Below are 18,807 nucleotides of genomic sequence, written 5' to 3' on the forward strand. Positions count from 1 at the left end.
AAGTAATTAGCTGAGTTTTCTGGCGACCTTTTTCCTCTAGAGTAAATTAATACTATAAATCCTTTAAGGTAAGTTCAAGAAATTTATTCTGCATTTTTCCCTCAACTCTTTTCGTTTACGTATTTGAACCCCTTAAGGCCAGGGTTAAAATGTAACAATATATATATATATATATATATATATATATATATATATATTATATATATATATATATATATATATATATATATATATATATATATATATATATATATATATATATATATATATAGATATATATATATATATATATATATATATATATATATATATATATATATATATATATATATATATATATATATATATATATATATATATATATATATATATATATATATCTACATATACTATACATATATATATATATATATATATATATATATATATATATATATATATATATATATATATATATATATATATATATATATATATATATATATATGTATATATAATGAAATACCACAGGAAAATGATAGTCAGAAATCCGAGCGCTTTCGTCTTTACTAAGACATTGTCAAGGAACGAATGAAGTACAGTTGTAGATAAAGTTATCAGGTAAACAAGAAGATCAAGAATACCAGATGTTTAATTGTCAAAAGAGTCAAAATTAAAGAGATAATCCAGGATTATCGGATATCACACGGTCACAAACCTAAACATAGATTTAACCCTAACAGAAACTACAAAGTATCAGTATAGTCCAAAATAGGTAAAAACTGTATATATTAATTTTGTTGCTTATATTCATCTACAACTTTTTTCATTATGAAGGCATCAAGTTTAAATAAACCAAGACTTAAATTTAGAACATTTCAATTATTTGACTTGATGAAACAATATTAAATGATATTCCTTTTAGCTGTGCCATTACATATGATTAAGGCTCTTGCTTGACTCCAGTTAATAGGATGATCTAAATCTCTCATATGTACGAATAATGCATTCGATATTTGCCCACTTCTCTCAGATATTGGTGCTGTTTGAGACATTGTGAAAGAGATTTACCGGTTCGTACTTAATAGACTTTATCACACTTTTTGCAAGGAATTTCCTATATGCAACCTAGAAGATCTTTAGGAGAATTTTTTATTACTAAACTCTTGACATTAATATTACTGCAAACAACATTTATGTTAAAAAGCTTTAAAATTCTAGGAATTTCTAAAAACCTTTGATCATCGGGTAATTTTAGAATGTTATGCCTACTAAATTAAAGTTTTTTCATTAGTTACATAAAATGTTTTTTTAGCTCTTTTCCATGCCACATCTACAAAAGTCCTTAGGTATCTAAGTTTCAATGCAATATCATAGATAGTTTTAATCTCAGCGTCAATAAACTGCGGGCTACAGACACATAAAGCCCTTAGGAACATCCCAGAAAAAAACAGAGAATTTAACATTTTGATGGTGATTGGAGTAGTAATGAACAAAAGAAGCAATGTTAGTTGCTTTCTAAAAGACTGAAAAGGTGAAATTTCTATTATTTCTATAGGCAGTTACATCGAGAAAATTCAAATTCAATTTCTCTCTTCCTGTAAAGTAAATTTTATAGACGGGACTAGATTATTGAGATTATTAAGGAATTCCTGGAGATTTTCGTGAACTGGCCAAATACAGAAAATATCATCCACATACCGAAACCATATAACTTTTTGGGGCAAAATTCTTGGTAAGAGTTTTGTCTAAAAAAATTCCATGTAAATATTGCTAAGGACAGGAGATAAGGGATTACCCATAGCCATGCCAAACGTTTGTCCAAAAAAATTCCCCATTAAAACAAAATTTACTATCTTTGATACATAACCTTTTGAGACTAATGAGGTTTGCTACAGTTAAGGGAATGTCATGACGTTCTAATTCATCCTCCAAAAATTCAAGTAAATCATCTACAGGCACTTTTGTAAATAAAGAGACAACATCAAATCTAACCGTATTAAAATCAAAATTCAAATTTAAACTATTCAATTTGTTTATAAAATCAACATTGGTTTTTACATTTGTGTTAGAAATGTTTCCTACTATAGGTGTAAGAATTTCTACAAGCCATTTAGATAAGTTATACGTAACTGAGCCCACTGAACTAATGATTGGTCTAATATGGTTATTGATTTTATGCGTTTTGACTAAACCATACATATCAGGAAGGGAGGCGCACTGCAGCGTAAACTGTTGAATTAAATGGTCCAAGCCCTTTAATGTGTTTATTAAAATGAGAGTTCACTGTCTGTGGAGGATCAGACCTGTTTCGTATAAGTATCAGTATCATTTAGCAATGCCATTATTTTTTTTAAATAGTCACTTTTATTCATTATTACCACTGCATTAGACTTATCTGCCTTTGTTACTTGCACTGTTTCGTCTTTTTTAATTTTCTTATAAGCCTGGAGAAATCTTACAGGTACATTAGGGGGGGAAAGCCTTCTCCCCTTAATCCCCCCCCACCTCTCTCTCTCTCTCTCTCTCTCTCTCTCTCTCTCCTCTCTCTCTCTCTCTCTCTCTCTCTCTTTCTGCATCCGGGAATGGTGAATAGAACGGTTTCGACAGGGGAACCAGAAAACAAAGGGAGCTGCGAAAAGGCGAGCTGTGTTGGTTTTAACAAGAGAGAGGGGGTTTCGTGGGTTAAACTGGGCCAGTTAAAAATTTCGACACTGTAAAGAAAACCCTTTGGGGGGATGTTAACAAAGAACCGCACAAACTGTTGTTAGAGATAGAGAGTGTTAGAGATAGAGTGTTTGTACGCACAGCACTCTCGGGTGTAGTTGAGAGGTCTAGAGCAGTGATTCCTTACCTAGAAGGATCTTCTGAAACAATTGTTCATATACTGGAGAACCTTTATCTACAGGCAGTAAATCTCTCTCTCTCTCTCTCTCTCTCTCTCTCTCTCTCTCTCTCTCTCTCTGTAGGTTAATATGTATATATATAAAATATGTTATATATATATATATATATATATATATATATATATATATATATATATATATATATATATATATATATATACTATATATATATATATATGTGTGTGTGTGTGTGTGTAGGTGTATAATTTTATATGGTATATATGTATGTGTTATATATGTACATATATATATATATATATATATATATATATATATAATATATATATATATAAAATATAAATATATTTACATTAACATAAATCATATAATATCTACCACTGCTATTCGAGCTGTGTATAGAGAATATACTCCTCCAGAAGCCCTATGGCAATGCTTCTTTGACCTGACCTGACCTAACCTAACCTAACCTACCTAGGGACATGGCAAAAAAAAAAAAAAGAAAAAAAAACTGGGTTGGTGTAATCCGAATAACATCTTGGGAATTAGCCCGCGGGGCACAAGCATCGGTTATTTCCCCCTCCTTATTCTTTGCTCTGAACAACCTATTTTTGCAGAGCAAAGTTGAGAGAGAGAGAGAGAGAGAGAGAAAGAGAGAGACGAGAGAGAGGACCGAGAGAGAGAGAGAGAGAGAGAGGATTTCTTCTTAACATAATTACTGACGAGAGAGAGAGAGAGAGAGGAGGAGACGAGAGAGAGAGAGAGAGAGAGAGAGAGAGAGAGAGAGAGAGAGAGAGTTGCACCAAGAAATAATAGTTAGGAGGAGTGGACAAGATAACGAAACGAACGATTTGGAATCTTTAAACTGTCAGATACAGAGTTACAATGAGCTACAAGGAATAGAATGTCTCAGAGACTTGTTAGTCCATCTTAAGAGGAGACATCATGTCCTCACTTATCTGTAGGAGTAGGTTTTACTGTTCATTCAGTTTCGTAATGATTTTTTCTAGCTTTCTTTTAAACTCTTCCACACTTGCTGTTTACAACTTCTGGTGGCAGATACCTACAAGGATTAGTCTAACGCTGGAACTTTTTTTTCTTATGTTTTTATTCAATGAATTATTTACAAAACATTACAACAAATCCAGAACTAACTAGGACAATACCCAACAGTTACGTCGAGAAATAATTATTAAAAAGGCTCGCAGGTGGCAGATACTTAAAAGGATCTAAAGGTGGAACTAGGACAATACCTAACAGTTACGTCGAGAAATAATTATTAAAAAGGCTAGCATGCAAGTGAAGACAAGAAACTGGATTGGGGATAAAGTAAAAGGTTAAAAAGCGGTTGCATCCAAGGACGCTGAAAAAAAGCAACCTTTTAGCAATGCCTACGGAGCACTGGATAAGGTGCGCTGATGGCCCTACCTCCCTGAGGGTCTAAACTTAAAAGTGATCGTTTCGACAAGAGAGAAACTGGATGAAGCCAATACCTCAGCATAAAAAGGGTGAAGAAATGATAATGTCATCTTATTTTATAATTAAGAAACCCCACTTTGACTCCCGAGAACCTTAAGCCACGTGAAATCCGAGAGCTTAATAACCATTCGTCAAGTTTCGCCCCCCCCCCCCCCTACCCACTTCCAAAAGTTTCAGAAGCGGTGCTTCGAGTATCTCGCCTGGAAAGTTTCTCAATTCAATTCCCAAAATCCAAACAACGATTTCTGGTTGGACTGAGTGAGTCGCTTTTGACCCGAGTTTGGAGATGATCAGACCAGACAAAACTTTTTTTTATCCAAAAACCGAACCTTTGGCCATTCTCACCCAATAACTCTTAAAGCAATTAAAGTATATAAGTCTCGGAGTGGGAGCGTTGGTCTGCAAGCGACGTTGTTTTTTTTGTAATCTGTTTGTTTGTTCAGGAAATTTTTTTTTTTTTATCAACTTTGTAGAGAAAAAGTGATTGTCACTATGAAGTTTTATTTTGATAATTACAGTTGGTTTCGTTGGTACTTTAGTTGTGTTTAGTAATGTTGATAGACTTGCTGTTGCTTTGGCTTGATTTTTTTTAGCTTTACACACACACACACACACACACACACACACACACACACACACACACACACATATATATATATATATATATATATATATATATATATATATATATATATATATATATATATATGATTATAATAACTTTACCACGTGATTCATTTATCACACAAATTCACGAGTATATATACTACAAAGACAGTACTGACGAACATACACACAACCGTTTGAGACTGCAGTCTCAAACGGTTGTGTGTATGTTCGTCAGTACTGTCTTTGTAGTATATATACTCGTGAATTCTAATACTATGTATCAGTCCTTTGTCAATGGCTTGAAAATAAAGCCAAACCGGTCAGGACCTACACCCTATCTCTCTCTCTCTCTCTCTCTCCTCTCTCTCTCTCTCTCTCTCTCTCTCTATCTTATATATTATATATATATATATATATATATATATATATATGGAACTTTTATATATGTATATATATATATATATATATATATATATATATATATATATAATATATATATACTATTTTTATGAATTGCCATAAATTCTGTTTTTTAATACATACACATTTATCAATTAAAGAAGATCCTTTTTAAAACTGGTCAGTTTACTAATCACAATATCTAAGACCTATTTGCAATCGCCTCCTTCTGTATTACAATTAGTATTTATCAATTCTATAATATTTCTTTTTGGAGACAGAAATGGTTTCACAAGCAGACTTACTTTATACTGACCAGTCGAAGAACTCTTTTGAATAACAATGCAGCCTCAAGCATTGCCCCAATTTGCATGCACTGAAGTCTGGGCAAACTTCTGCCCTATGCTACAACTTGCTGGCCTATTTGCTTATCTCTAGCTTCTGTTGCAAACTGTATTTCAACAACTGTATCAGGTTTACCTTCATCTGTAGTTCTGTTTACTGGCTACAGGTTTCGGGCATAATCTCATTAAATGCAGTAAGTTTTCATGAAATGGATAAAATTTTTAAGTTCCTGTTAAAGAATTCGCAAACGTTGTTTATTTTATATCTATCTATTTCCTAATATTGGCAGAATATTTTTTGAGGTGAGGTATAGACATTTTTATTTTGGCCAAATCTTGTTATTAATGTTGTCCTTTCAAATTTGCTGTTGGCATTATTGAAAACACAAAAGCACAATTATACAAAGTATTAATTTCAATTACAAAAAAATAAAAGACAGAGTGAAAAATTCAGCCTTAAAACTCACCCTATTTAAAAGGAGTCGATCCGTTACCCAATTTGGGAAAATATTATCTAAGGTGATAATATTTTACTGAGAAATGTCGTCGCCTCAGACTGACTGCTTGCTTTTCCGAAAACACTACAGCCACAATTTCACATTTGTGAATTTCAAGACTTGAGTATAAAATTCAGTTTTAAAACGGACCCTGGCGATGAAGAATCGTATAGTAAGCCATTTTCGGATGATTAATTAATTTTCCATGATTCATGAAGGACGATTTAGGCCAAAAAAGGGAACCAAAACTTTGATAAAGAGGAAAGTTCAAAAGACCTTTTCGAGGGTTAAGGGAACTTCATAAATCATGATTACCAACGGATACCTGTTAGCAGTATGTTTGATTAATCTCTGAGAAAGAACAGAAGATGGCATTTTTCTTATAGAAATGCCATTCTCCTTAGTGTTTAATACATTTTTATCTATTAAATTATAAATTTATTGTTTATTTTTAATGAGTGATATATATCTTCATTCTGCATTTCCCTTCCTAATAAACGCCATATTCTTTGGAATCTTAGTAGGCTTGTCCAATAAGAATAAGGTTCATCTTCTGAATAATAATAATAATAATAATAATAATAATAATAATAATAATAATAATAATAATAATAATAATAATAATAATAACAACAGAAAGAGAAGAACTGGAAAGGGAAATGTCACACGACAACGAATTACACGAAGACGAACTGAGAGACGATGCCACAGAAGACGACAGGGAGGATGAGGTATCAAACAACGACACACGAAGAAACACCGACGAAGTAACAGAGAGGACGGAATGGGTGTAGAAAAGAGTTAAGAACAATGGATGGAGCCAGATACAGAGAGAACAAAGATCCCCTCCATGAAAGCCTACAACACCAAGAAATTAAGGGAGAAAACAAGTGAGGTCAATGAAATAATGGCCATAATACACACCACCAGTATCACAGAAACAAATAACTTGACATATGCAGGAGCAAGATTAGTAGCAGAACTGATGGGGATTCGAACACCAACACCACCGTCACAACCAACCCAACAGAAACCAAAACAGCAACCTCCTTGGAAAAGGCGCCTGGAAAAGCAAATCATGGTGATGAGATTCTGAGCTTGAGTAAAACTGAAAGAAATGGCAGAAAAAAGGCTAAGAAGCAAGAAAACAAGGGAGGAACTCAACGAGAAATACAAAGTACAAGAGAGGGGACTAAACAACACAATAGAAGATGTAAAACAGAGGCTTAAGGCCAAAGCACACAAGATCCAACGGTACATGAACAGGAATAAGGGATACCAACAGAACAAACTATTCGGAACCAACCAGAAAAGACTATACAGCCAACTAAGAGGGGAAGACAACCACCCAGAAATTCCTGAAGCCGAATCAAGTAAGAGACTCTGGGAAAACATATGGAGCAATCCGGTATCACACAACAAACATGCAACATGGCTCCAGGAAGTCAAGGAAGAAGAAACAGGGAGAATAAAACAAAGATTCACAGAGATCACGACAGACACAGTCAGACACCAACTAAAGAAAATGCCAAACTGGAAAGCCCCAGGTCCCTACACCCACGAATAGCAGAACAACTCCAGCATTGTATCTCAAATCACCAAGCACCCAAATGGATGACCACAGGAAGAACATCCTTAGTACAAAAAGACAAGAGTAAGGGAAATATAGCCAGTAACTACAGGCCTATCACCTGCCTACCAATAATGTGGAAGTTACTAACAGGTATCATCAGTGAAAGGCTATACAACTACCTAGAGGAGACAAACACCATCCCCCACCAACAGAAAGGCTGCAGAAGGAAGTGTAGGGGCACAAAAGACCAGCTCCTGACAGACAAAATGGTAATGAAGAACAGTAGGAGAAGGAAAACCAACCTAAGCATGGCATGGATAGACTATAAGAAAGCCTTCGACATGATACCACACACATGGTTAATAGAATGCCTGAAAATATATGGGGCAGAGGAAAATACCATCAGCTTCCTCAAAAATACAATGCGCAACTGGAATACAATACTTACAAGCTCTGGAAAAAGACTAGCAGAGGTTAATACAGGAGAGGGATCTTCCAGGGCGACTCACTGTCCCCACTACTCTTCGTAGTAGCCATGATTCCCATGACAAAAGTACTACAGAAGATGGATGCTTGGTACCAACTCAAGAAAAGAGGCAACGAATCAACCATCTGATGTTCATGGACGACATCAAGCTGTATGGTAAGAGCATCAAGGAAATAGATACCCTAATCCAGACTGTAAGGATTGTATCTGGAGACATCAGGATGGAGTTTGGAATAGAAAAATGCGCCTTAGTCAACATACAAAAAGGCAAAGTAACGAGACCTGAAGGGATAAAGCTACCAGATGGAGCAACATCAAACACATAGATGAGACAGGATACAAATACTTGGGAATAATGGAAGGAGGAGATATAAAACACCAAGAGATGAAGGACACGATCAGGAAAGAATATATGCAGAGACTCAAGGCGATACTCAAGTCAAAACTCAATGCCGGAAAATATGATAAAAGCCATAAACACATGGGCAGTGCCAGTAATCAGATACAGCGCAGGAATAGTGGAATGGAAAAAGGCAGAACTCCGCAGCATAGATCAGAAAACCAGGAAACAAATGACAATACACAAAGCACTACACCCAAGAGCAAATACGGACAGACTATACATAACACGAAAGGAAGGAGGGAGAGGACTACTAAGTATAGAGGACTGCGTCAACATCGAAAAACAGAGCACTGGGGCAATATCTGAAAACCAGTGAAGACGAGTGGCTAAAGAGTGCATGGAAAAAAGGACTAATAAAAGTAGACGAAGACCCAGAAATATACAGAGACAGGAGAAAGACAGAAAGAACAGAGGACTGGCACAACAAACCAATGCACGGACAATACATGAGACAGACTAAAGAACTAGCCAGCGATGACAATTGGCAATGGCTACAGAGGGGAGAGCTAAAGAAGGAAACTGAAGGAATGATAACAGCGGCACAAGATCAGGCCCTAAGAACCAGATATGTTCAAAGTATGATAGACGGAAATAACATCTCTCCCATATGTAGGAAGTGCAATACGAAAAATGAAACCATAAACCACATAGCAAGTGAATGCCCGGCACTTGCACAGAACCAGTACAAAAAGAGGCATGATTCAGTGGCAAAAGCCCTCCACTGGAGCCTGTGCAAGAAACATCAGCTACCTTGCAGTAATAAGTGGTACGAGCACCACCCAACCTGAGGGAGTGATAGGAAACGATCAGGCAAAGATCCTCTGGGACTATGGTATCAGAACGGATAGGGTGATACGTGCAAACAGACCAGACGTGACGTTGATTGACAAAGTCAAGAAGAAAGTATCACTCATTTGATGTCGCAATACCATGGGACACCAGAGTTGAAGAGAAAGAGAGGGAAAAAAATGGATAAGTATCAAGATCTGAAAATAGAAATAAGAAGGATATGGGATATGCCAGTGGAAATCGTACCCATAATCATAGGAGCACTAGGCATGATCCCAAGATCCCTGAAAAGGAATCTGGAAAAACTAGAGGCTGAAGTAGCTCCGGGCCTCATGCAGAAGAGTGTGATCCTAGAAATGGCACACATAGTAAGAAAAGTGATGGACTCCTAGGAGGCAGGATGCAACCCGGAACCCCACACTATAAATACCACCCAGTCGAATTGGAGGACTGTGATAGAGCAAAAAAAAAAAAAAAAAAAAAAAAAAAAAAAAAAAATAATAATAATAATAATAATAATAATAATAATATAATAATAATAATAATAATAATAATAATAATAATAATAATAATAATAATAATAATAATAATAATAATAATAATAATAATAATAATAATAATAATAACAAAAGTACTACAGAAGATGGATGCCGGGTACCAACTCAAGAAAAGAGGCAACAAAATCAACCATCTGATGCTCATGGACGACATCAAGCTGTATGGTAAGAGCATCAAGGAAATAGATACCCTAATCGAAGACTGTAAGGATTGTATCTGGGGACATCAGGATGGAGTTTTGGAATAGAAAAATGCGCCTTAGTCAACATACAAAAGGCAAAGTAACGAGAACTGAAGGGATAAAGCTAACCAGATGGGAGCAACATCAAACACATAGATGAGACAGGATACAAATACCTGGGAATAATGGAAGGAGGAGATATAAAACACCAAGAGATGAAGGACACGATCAGGAAAGAATATATGCAGAGACTCAAGGCGATACTCAAGTCAAAACTCAATGCAGGAAATATGATAAAAGCCATAAACACATGGGCAGTGCCAGTAATCAGATACAGCGCATGAATAGTGGAATGGACGAAGGCAGAACTCCGCAGCAGAGATCAGAAAACCAGGAAACAAATGACAATACACAAAGCACTACACCCAAGAGCAAATACGGACAGACTATACATTACACAAAAGGAAGGAGGGAGAGGACTATCAAGTATAGAGGACTGCGTCAACATCGAAAACAGAGCACTGGGCAATATCCTAAAACCAGTGAAGACGAGTGGCTAAAGGAGTGCATGGGAAGAAGGACTAATAAAAGTAGACGAAGACCCAGAAATATACAGAGACAGGAGAAAGACAGAAAGAACAGAGGACTGGCACAACAAACCAATGCACGGACAATACATGAGACAGACTAAAGAACTAGCCAGCGATGACAATGGCAATGGCTACAGAGGGAGAGCTAAAGAAGGAAACTGAAGGAATGATAACAGCGGCACAAGATCAGGCCCTAAGAACCAGATATGTTCAAAAGTATGATAGACGGAAATAACATCTTTCCCCATATGTAGGAAGTGCAATACGAAAAATGAAACCATAAACCACATAGCAAGTGAATGCCCGGCACTTGCACAGAACCAGTACAAAAAGAGGCAGGATTCAGTGGCAAAAGCCCTCCACTGGAGCCTGTGCAAGAAACATCAGCTACCTTGCAGTAATAAGTGGTACGAGCACCAACCTGAAGGAGTGATAGAAAACGATCAGGCAAAGATCCTCTGGGACTATGGTATCAGAAACAGATAGGGTGATACGTGCAAACAGACCAAACGTGACGTTGATTGACAAAAGTCAAGAAGAAAGTATCACTCATTGATGTCGCAATACCATGGGACACCAGAGTTGAAGAGAAAGAGAGAAAAAATGGATAAGTATCAAGATCTGAAAATAGAAATAAGAAGGATAGGGGGTATGCCAGTGGAAATCGTACCCATAATCATAGGAGCACTAGGCACGATCCCAAAGATCCCTGAAAAGGAATCTGGAAAAACTAGAGGCTGAAGTAGCTCCGGGCCTCATGCAGAAGAGTGTGATCCTAGAAACGGCACACATAGTAAGAAAAGTGATGGACTCCTAAGGAGGCAGGATGAAACCCGGAACCCCACACTATAAATACCACCCAGTCGAATTGGAGGACTGTGATAGAGCAAAAAAAAAAAAAAAAAAAAAATAATAATAATACCGATTTGTCTGCTTATCTATCTAATGTACAAGGTTAATTTTGGGTCACTTGTTAATCTTAATAAAAGATTATCATGAAAAATATGTTTTTTTCTGAAATTTCTGCTCTCTCTCTCTCTCTCTCTCTCTCTGCTTGTAGAAAAACAACTCCTTCCCCATACACAAAGATAAATAAATTTCCAATTTAGGGAGCAGTAGGAACAAACATGGCAAGTATTTTACACTTTATTCCGAGTCGTTTCGCATTCAGCAGAATGCATCTTCAGGGTCTGTATAATAAATAATGAACAATATAAATTAAATTGATTTGAAAATTGTCTGAAAATTATTTACAAACTAGTTAAAATTAAAACAGAAACTTCACACATAGATAAAAATACACTAACAATTGATAAAACAACACGAGAAATTAAAAGCCTATTTGTTAATTAAAAGTTCAGATAGAGAGTTAAAGCAAAAAACTAAATAAATAAAATAGTAAAATAAAAAGTTAAAAAATATTTGAGGAGCACTGGGGGTCGACCTATCATGGTAAGAGATATACAAAAACTAAAAGAATGTTCACAGAAACATAGGCTTAAGAAAGGGAGTTAGTTTCCGTACTGGATGTTCACTATCAAATCCCGAACAGTCCAGTATACGTGAACAAAGCAAAAAATGTAAAGTTGACATTAAATATGACGATTTTATTATTGTTGGTCAAACCTGCAGCCCACTGAACTATTGATCCTTGAGAGCCTTGTTCCGCAGTTGAACAACCAGACCACCTCCACCCCCTTGTATCTTAAGCCTATGTTTCTGTGTAAATTCTTTTTGTTTTTGTTTATCTCTTACCATGATAGGTCGACCCCTAGTGCTCTTCAAATATTTTTTAAGTTTGTATTTTACTAATTTATTTATTTAGTTTTTTGCTTTAACTTTCTATCTGAACTTTTAATTAACGAATGTGCTTTCAATTTCTCGTGTTGTTTTATCAGTTGTAGTGTATTTTTATCTATGTGTGAAGTTTCGGTTTTAATTTTAACTAGTTTGTAAATAATTTTCAGACAATTTTCAAATCAATTTAATTTATATTGTTCATTATTATTATACAGACCCTGAAGATGCATTCTGCTAAATGCAAAACGCGCCGGAATAAAGTGTAAAATACTTCTGTATGTTCCTGCGTCTGCTCCCTGTGCACACCGTGATTCATATACATACATCGAGCTACAAATGTCCTTTAATATCTAATTCACTCTACCTCGGAATTAATATATTTTCATATATGTTTAACCGGAGGGGAATTTTTATTAGGCGATAATAGAATTGTCGGCGCCCGGGCGCGAACCCAGGACACCATACAAATCCACGAACGTCAGTGAAGCTACTTACCCACTCCACCACCGAGGAGTGGGTAAATAGTTTCACTGACGTTCCTGGATTTGTATGGTGTCATGGGTTCGAGCCCGGGCGCCGACAATTCTATTATCGCCTAATAAAAATTCCCCTTCGGTTAAGCATATATGAAAATATATGATTCTGAGGTAGAGTAAATAAGTTATTAAAGGACATTTGTAGCTCGATGCATATATATATATATATATATATATATATATATATATATATAAGATATATATATATATATATATAATATATATATATATATATATATATATATATATATATATATATATATATATATATATATATATATATATGATATGTGTGTGTGTGTGTGTATGTATGTAATGACTCAATTGGGTACTTTGCAGTAGGTTTATTGCAATGGGTTGTAGCAGAGGTTAAAAAAGGTATGAGAGAGAGAGAGAGAGAGAGAGAGAGAGAGAGTGTGTGTGTGTGTGTGTGTGTGTGTGTGTGTGTGCGTGCGTGTCTGCTAACAGGAAATACTTATATTGATATCCTGTAATAAAAAAAACCAACGTCAAACGACTTATTTAGGCTTAAACAGCTCCACCTTCTCATAATTTTACAGTCAGTGGCTCCTCAAGGTCTTATCGGTGATCTCTCTTTGAATGAGGCTCTCTCTCTCTCTCTCTCTCTCTCTCTCTCTCTCTCTCCACACATGCGTAAATGCACGTCTGTTCGCTTAAAGAATAAATATGAATTCATCTCATTGTTGAATTTTGATGAAATTTTATATTAATAAGATTTTGAAACCGGTCTTCGGTAATACTATCTAAGTCCATCTCTCTCTCTCTCTCTCTCTCTCTCTCTCTCACACACACACATAAAGCTCAGTTTTTGCAAGGTAGTATAAATGTACCTGGGAATCTATCTGAAATATGAGAGAGAGAGAGAGAGAGAGAGAGAGAGAGAGAGAGAGAGAGAGAGAGATCCGTATATAAGCGAGAAGGAATTCTTAATTATAGGCTCTCTCTCTCTCTCTCTCTCTCTCTCTCTCTCTCAGAATCATTCTCTCTTTTTATTTCTTCCCTTGAATCTCTCTCTCTCTCTCTCTCTCTCTCTCGTTTCTGTTTCTGTCTCGTCTCTCTCTCTCTCTCTCTCTCTCTCTCTCTCTCTCTCTCACTCGCTCTCTCTCGTTTCTCTGTTTCTCTCTCTCTCTCTCTCTCTCTCTCTCTCTCTCTCTCTCTCTCTCTCTGTTTCTGTTTCTCTCTCTCTCTCTCTCTCTCTCTCTCTCTCTCTCTCTCTCTCTCTCTCGGAGTTATTCTCTTTTGAATACTGTTCCTCTTTATTGAACCAGTTAAATAACCATTTTCGATGTGATATCTATATTCTAAAACATTGTTATATAAGAAGCATACAGACTATTAAAATCACACTCATAATTTCTCGAAATAAAACAAGGAGTGCAAGACTAATCTTGCACTCTCTCCCTCTGTGATAAATGGAGTGCAAGCGAGTATACTAGTTCTTTTTTCAACGACTGTTCCCCTTTAAGGATCTCTCATCTCCTCAAGACAGGATCCTTCCCTTTCCATCACATTTCTTACGAGTTCGGAAGAGCCGTCATAACTCACGACTTTACCCGGTTCTCCGTTCTAAACAATAAGAGGCGTTCTGAATCCTCATGGCATTTAATATGTGTATGTTTTTCTATTATTTTATTTTGGGGGATAATGCATACCAACACGTACCTAACATCATTAATCTTCGCTGACTACGCAATATATAAATTTTTAAGTTTATATCTTTTAATGCTGCATGTGTTGAGATGCAGTCCCATTTTTTTGTGATATCCAATCGTATTATTATTATTGAGAAGATTATTTCTATTCATATGGAATAAGCCTACTGGGCCATTGTTTTGTTAGTATTATTATATATTAGAAGGAGACCCTCTTTCAAATAAGTATTATTGAAAGATATTGCTGCATCAGCTGCATTTAACTTGTAAATAGTCTTCTCTATTTTTTTAATAATAGCTCTCTCTCTGCTTTTACATTATATTTCATCTAATTATTTATTTATTTTTGGTTCTATCACAGTCATCCTATTCGACTGGGTGTGTTTTTATTAGTGTAGGGGGTTCCAGGTTGCATCCTGCCTCCTTAGGAATACATCACTTTCATCAACATGTGCGCTGTTTCTAGTAGCACACTTTTCTCCATGAGTCCTGGGGCTACTTCGGCATCTAGTTTTTCCAGGTTCGTTCTTCAGCGATCTTGGGATCGTCCCTCCTAGTGTTCCTGTGATTATGGGTAGTTTCCACTGGCATATCACCAAATCCTTCTTATTTCTTTTTTCATGTCTTGATATTTATCTATTTTGCTCTTTCATTCTCATCTACTCTGGTGTCCCGTGATATTGCGACATCAATGAGTTATACTTTATTATTATTATTATTATTATTATTATTATTATTATTATTATTATTCAGGAGATAAACCCTATTCATTTCGAATAAGCCTACCACTAGGGATATCGAATTGAAATTGAAGCTGCTTTAACAATATCTTGGGATTAGGAAAAAGTGACATAAATTAACTGGAAATCCAGAAAGAAAAGATCAGTTATTAAAAATGTAAAAAAATAATACAATAATAAAACAAACTCAGAAAAAATATATAAGTAAATGATTAAAAAACGCATTCGTTCAATTTCTATCATGCAATGTTGTATATATTTTGAATTATATTCACTTCTTTTGTAACTTGCAATTATGTAAATTTGAGGAGAATAGTTCTTGGACTTCAAGCTTTCTTTTGTAACCAGAAATTGTGTAATTATGGAAATTATGAGAGAGAACGGTTCTCTCTCTCTCTCTCTCTCATAGCGGTGTATAGAATCCCCATAGGAGACCAGAACAGAACTGTGAAATTTTTAATTTTCCTTGGTCGTGTATCTCCTTTTGAGTAATTCCTTGGATTCTGTAAGTGACGTAATTTTGCAACGAGCCGATGTATCTGACAATCCACTTTTTTTTTCTCCTTTTTTTTTTAGTTTCTGTCCGCCCTCAGATCTTAGAAACTACTGAGGCTAGAGGGCTGCAAACTGGTACGTTTTTCATTCACCCTCCACTCATCAAACACACCAAATTACAACTCTCTAGGCCCCGTGGATTTTATTTTAATTAAGGTTAAAGTTAGCCGTAATCATGCGGCTGGCAACGAGACCACCGAAAGATGATCTGTTTTCGGTGGCCCTATTACACGCTGTTGTGGCTGTACATAAAACTCGATCGCGCCGAAGTAACTTGGGCTCCTTTGTTTACTTGTGAAATATTCAAACCGCCTTTCTTCAACGAGATCATATCTATTCATTCTTCATCTCACTTTTTAAGTTATAGCTTCGCGGTAATCTGTGCTCATACGTTTCTGGTTAATATGAATTTATAAGGGATTTCAATTCTAGAGATTTTTAAGTATTTCTCGTGAACGTTGCCTGCCATTCCTATCTTCCATCAATATTGGTCCACGTTCGTTAAAATATGTATAAAATTAACAAATTATTTCACCTGTCAAAATAATATTTACAAACATCTAACCTAAAATAACAATTACAAACTAATAACCTAAAATGATATATATAAACGTCTATAACCTACTGACCACATGTTCCAAGTAATGGGAAGTAAGATTTTTAATAAATACAGTTAATTATCAATAAGATACAAATATTCTCTCCTGCTTTTAATAAATACAGTTAACTGATTATCAGATACAAATATTATTTCCTGTACATTGTGTGATATTTTTAAGAATCCAACATATGCATAGAGTGAAAATATACAATTAACGAAATTCACGCCAACATTAAACACACTCAGGGCTATTACCTAGAAAGAATGTTTGACTTGGACAAACAAGGCATAAAATAAAAAAAAAATATATATATATAAAAAAAAACTCAGAAAAGAAACGTCGCCTCTCCACGCATTATAAACAGATAAACCTAAGGTGCCCAGTGTAGTGTAGACATCAACTACTTCAAAAGACTTCTGAGTAGATCGATGGCTTGAGGGCTGAGTCGAGAGCTGTCGAGATGGGAAAAGCTTTGAGAAAATGCTCCTCGTTTGAGTTTTCAGAGAGAGAGAGAGAGAGAGAGAGAGAGAGAGAGAGAGAGAGAGAGCATGAAACGGCAGATACTGAGATTTTACGAAAGAGAGAGAGAGAGAGAGAGAGAGAAAGACTTGTTTGTCCATCCGAGGAGACATGATGCGCTCACATATCTGTAGGAGCAGGTTTTACTGTGCATTCACAGTGTCCTAGTAATTTTGTCTAGGTTTCTTCTAAACTCTTCCACATTGTTGCTGTTTACAACTCCTAGTGGTAGTTTATTCCACGTGTCACATATCTTGTATGCAAAGAAGTTGCCACAATGGGATGTGTTGTATCTCTTCAGCTCTAGTTTCCATCCATTATTTCTTGTCTGGTTTTCTTTTAATGTGAATAGGTTACTGTCTACTTTTGTTATGCCTTTCAGTATTTTAAATGTTTCTATTAGTTGTCCTCACAATAGTCGTGTTTCTAAGCCATACATGTTCAGGTTCTCTAGTCGTCTTTGGTAACCTATTTGCCTGATGGATAGAATTAACTTTGTGGCTCTTGCTTGTACTCCTTCTAATCTATTTATGTCTTTTCTTGGTGTTGATGACCAAAACTGCACTGCATATTCAAGATGGGGTGTAACTATTGATGTGTAGAGCTGCAGCACAGTTTCCTTGTTTCTGTATTTGAACTGCCTCTTTATGTATCCCAATAGTTTTTGTGCCTTCTTTTCTGCTTTTATGCACTGTTTTTAAGTCCTTGGTAATAATGACTCAAAGGTCCTCTTATTCTACACTATTCATGTCATTCCCAAGCAGGATGTAGCTGGCATGAGGGTTGCTTGTTCCTATTTGTAACAATTTACACTTATCTACATTAAAAGGCATTTGCCATTTTTTTACTACTCTCCTATTCTTATTAGATAATTTCTTAAACTTTCCACTGCATCTGGGTGTGTTGCATTTACACTTAGTTTGGTGCCATCTGCAAATTTGGCTATCCTGCTAGTTAAGCCTCCATCAATGTCATTAATGTAAAATGAAAAACAAGAGAGGGCTAAGGACAGAACCCTGGGGAACTCAGCTTGTTACATCTGCCCATTCTGATTCTTCACCATTTATTACGACTCTGTTTTCCATAAGTTATCCGGTCTTCCACCTAGTCTGCTGTTTCTCCTAACTTTTGTCATCGGTTTCTTGTATGGGACTTTGTCAAAGGCCTGTTGGAAATCTAAGTAGAGTATATCTATTGCTCTACTACTGTCATAAATACCTAGCATGTTATGAAAAAACTCCAAGAGGTTTGATAGGCAGGATCTGTTTTGTCTGAAACCATGCTGGCTTTTTTAACATTAAGTTGTTCCTATCTATGTGATCCAGAGAGAGAGAGAGAGAGAGAGAGAGAGAGAGAGAGAGAGAGAGAGAGAGAGAGCCTAGAATAGTTAGTCTTAATTAATTTTGACCTAATTAAGGTTTGTAAAGAATGCGTATAAAGAAGAAACTGTAAATTAGGTTAAGTGTTATACAAGGGAGAATGTAAAGAGAAATACGTTTTATTCTATTTAAACAGGTATCCATAAAATAGTGTCCAAGAATTTAAATATTGGTTTCTCTCTCTCTCTTCTCTCTCTCTCTCTCTCTCTCTCTCTCTCTCTCTTTCTTTTGAGCGCTATCTGGGATGTCTT

This window comes from Macrobrachium nipponense, chromosome 2 (genome assembly GCF_015104395.2).
Source record: "Macrobrachium nipponense isolate FS-2020 chromosome 2, ASM1510439v2, whole genome shotgun sequence".
In the NCBI taxonomy this organism is placed as follows: domain Eukaryota; kingdom Metazoa; phylum Arthropoda; class Malacostraca; order Decapoda; family Palaemonidae; genus Macrobrachium; species Macrobrachium nipponense.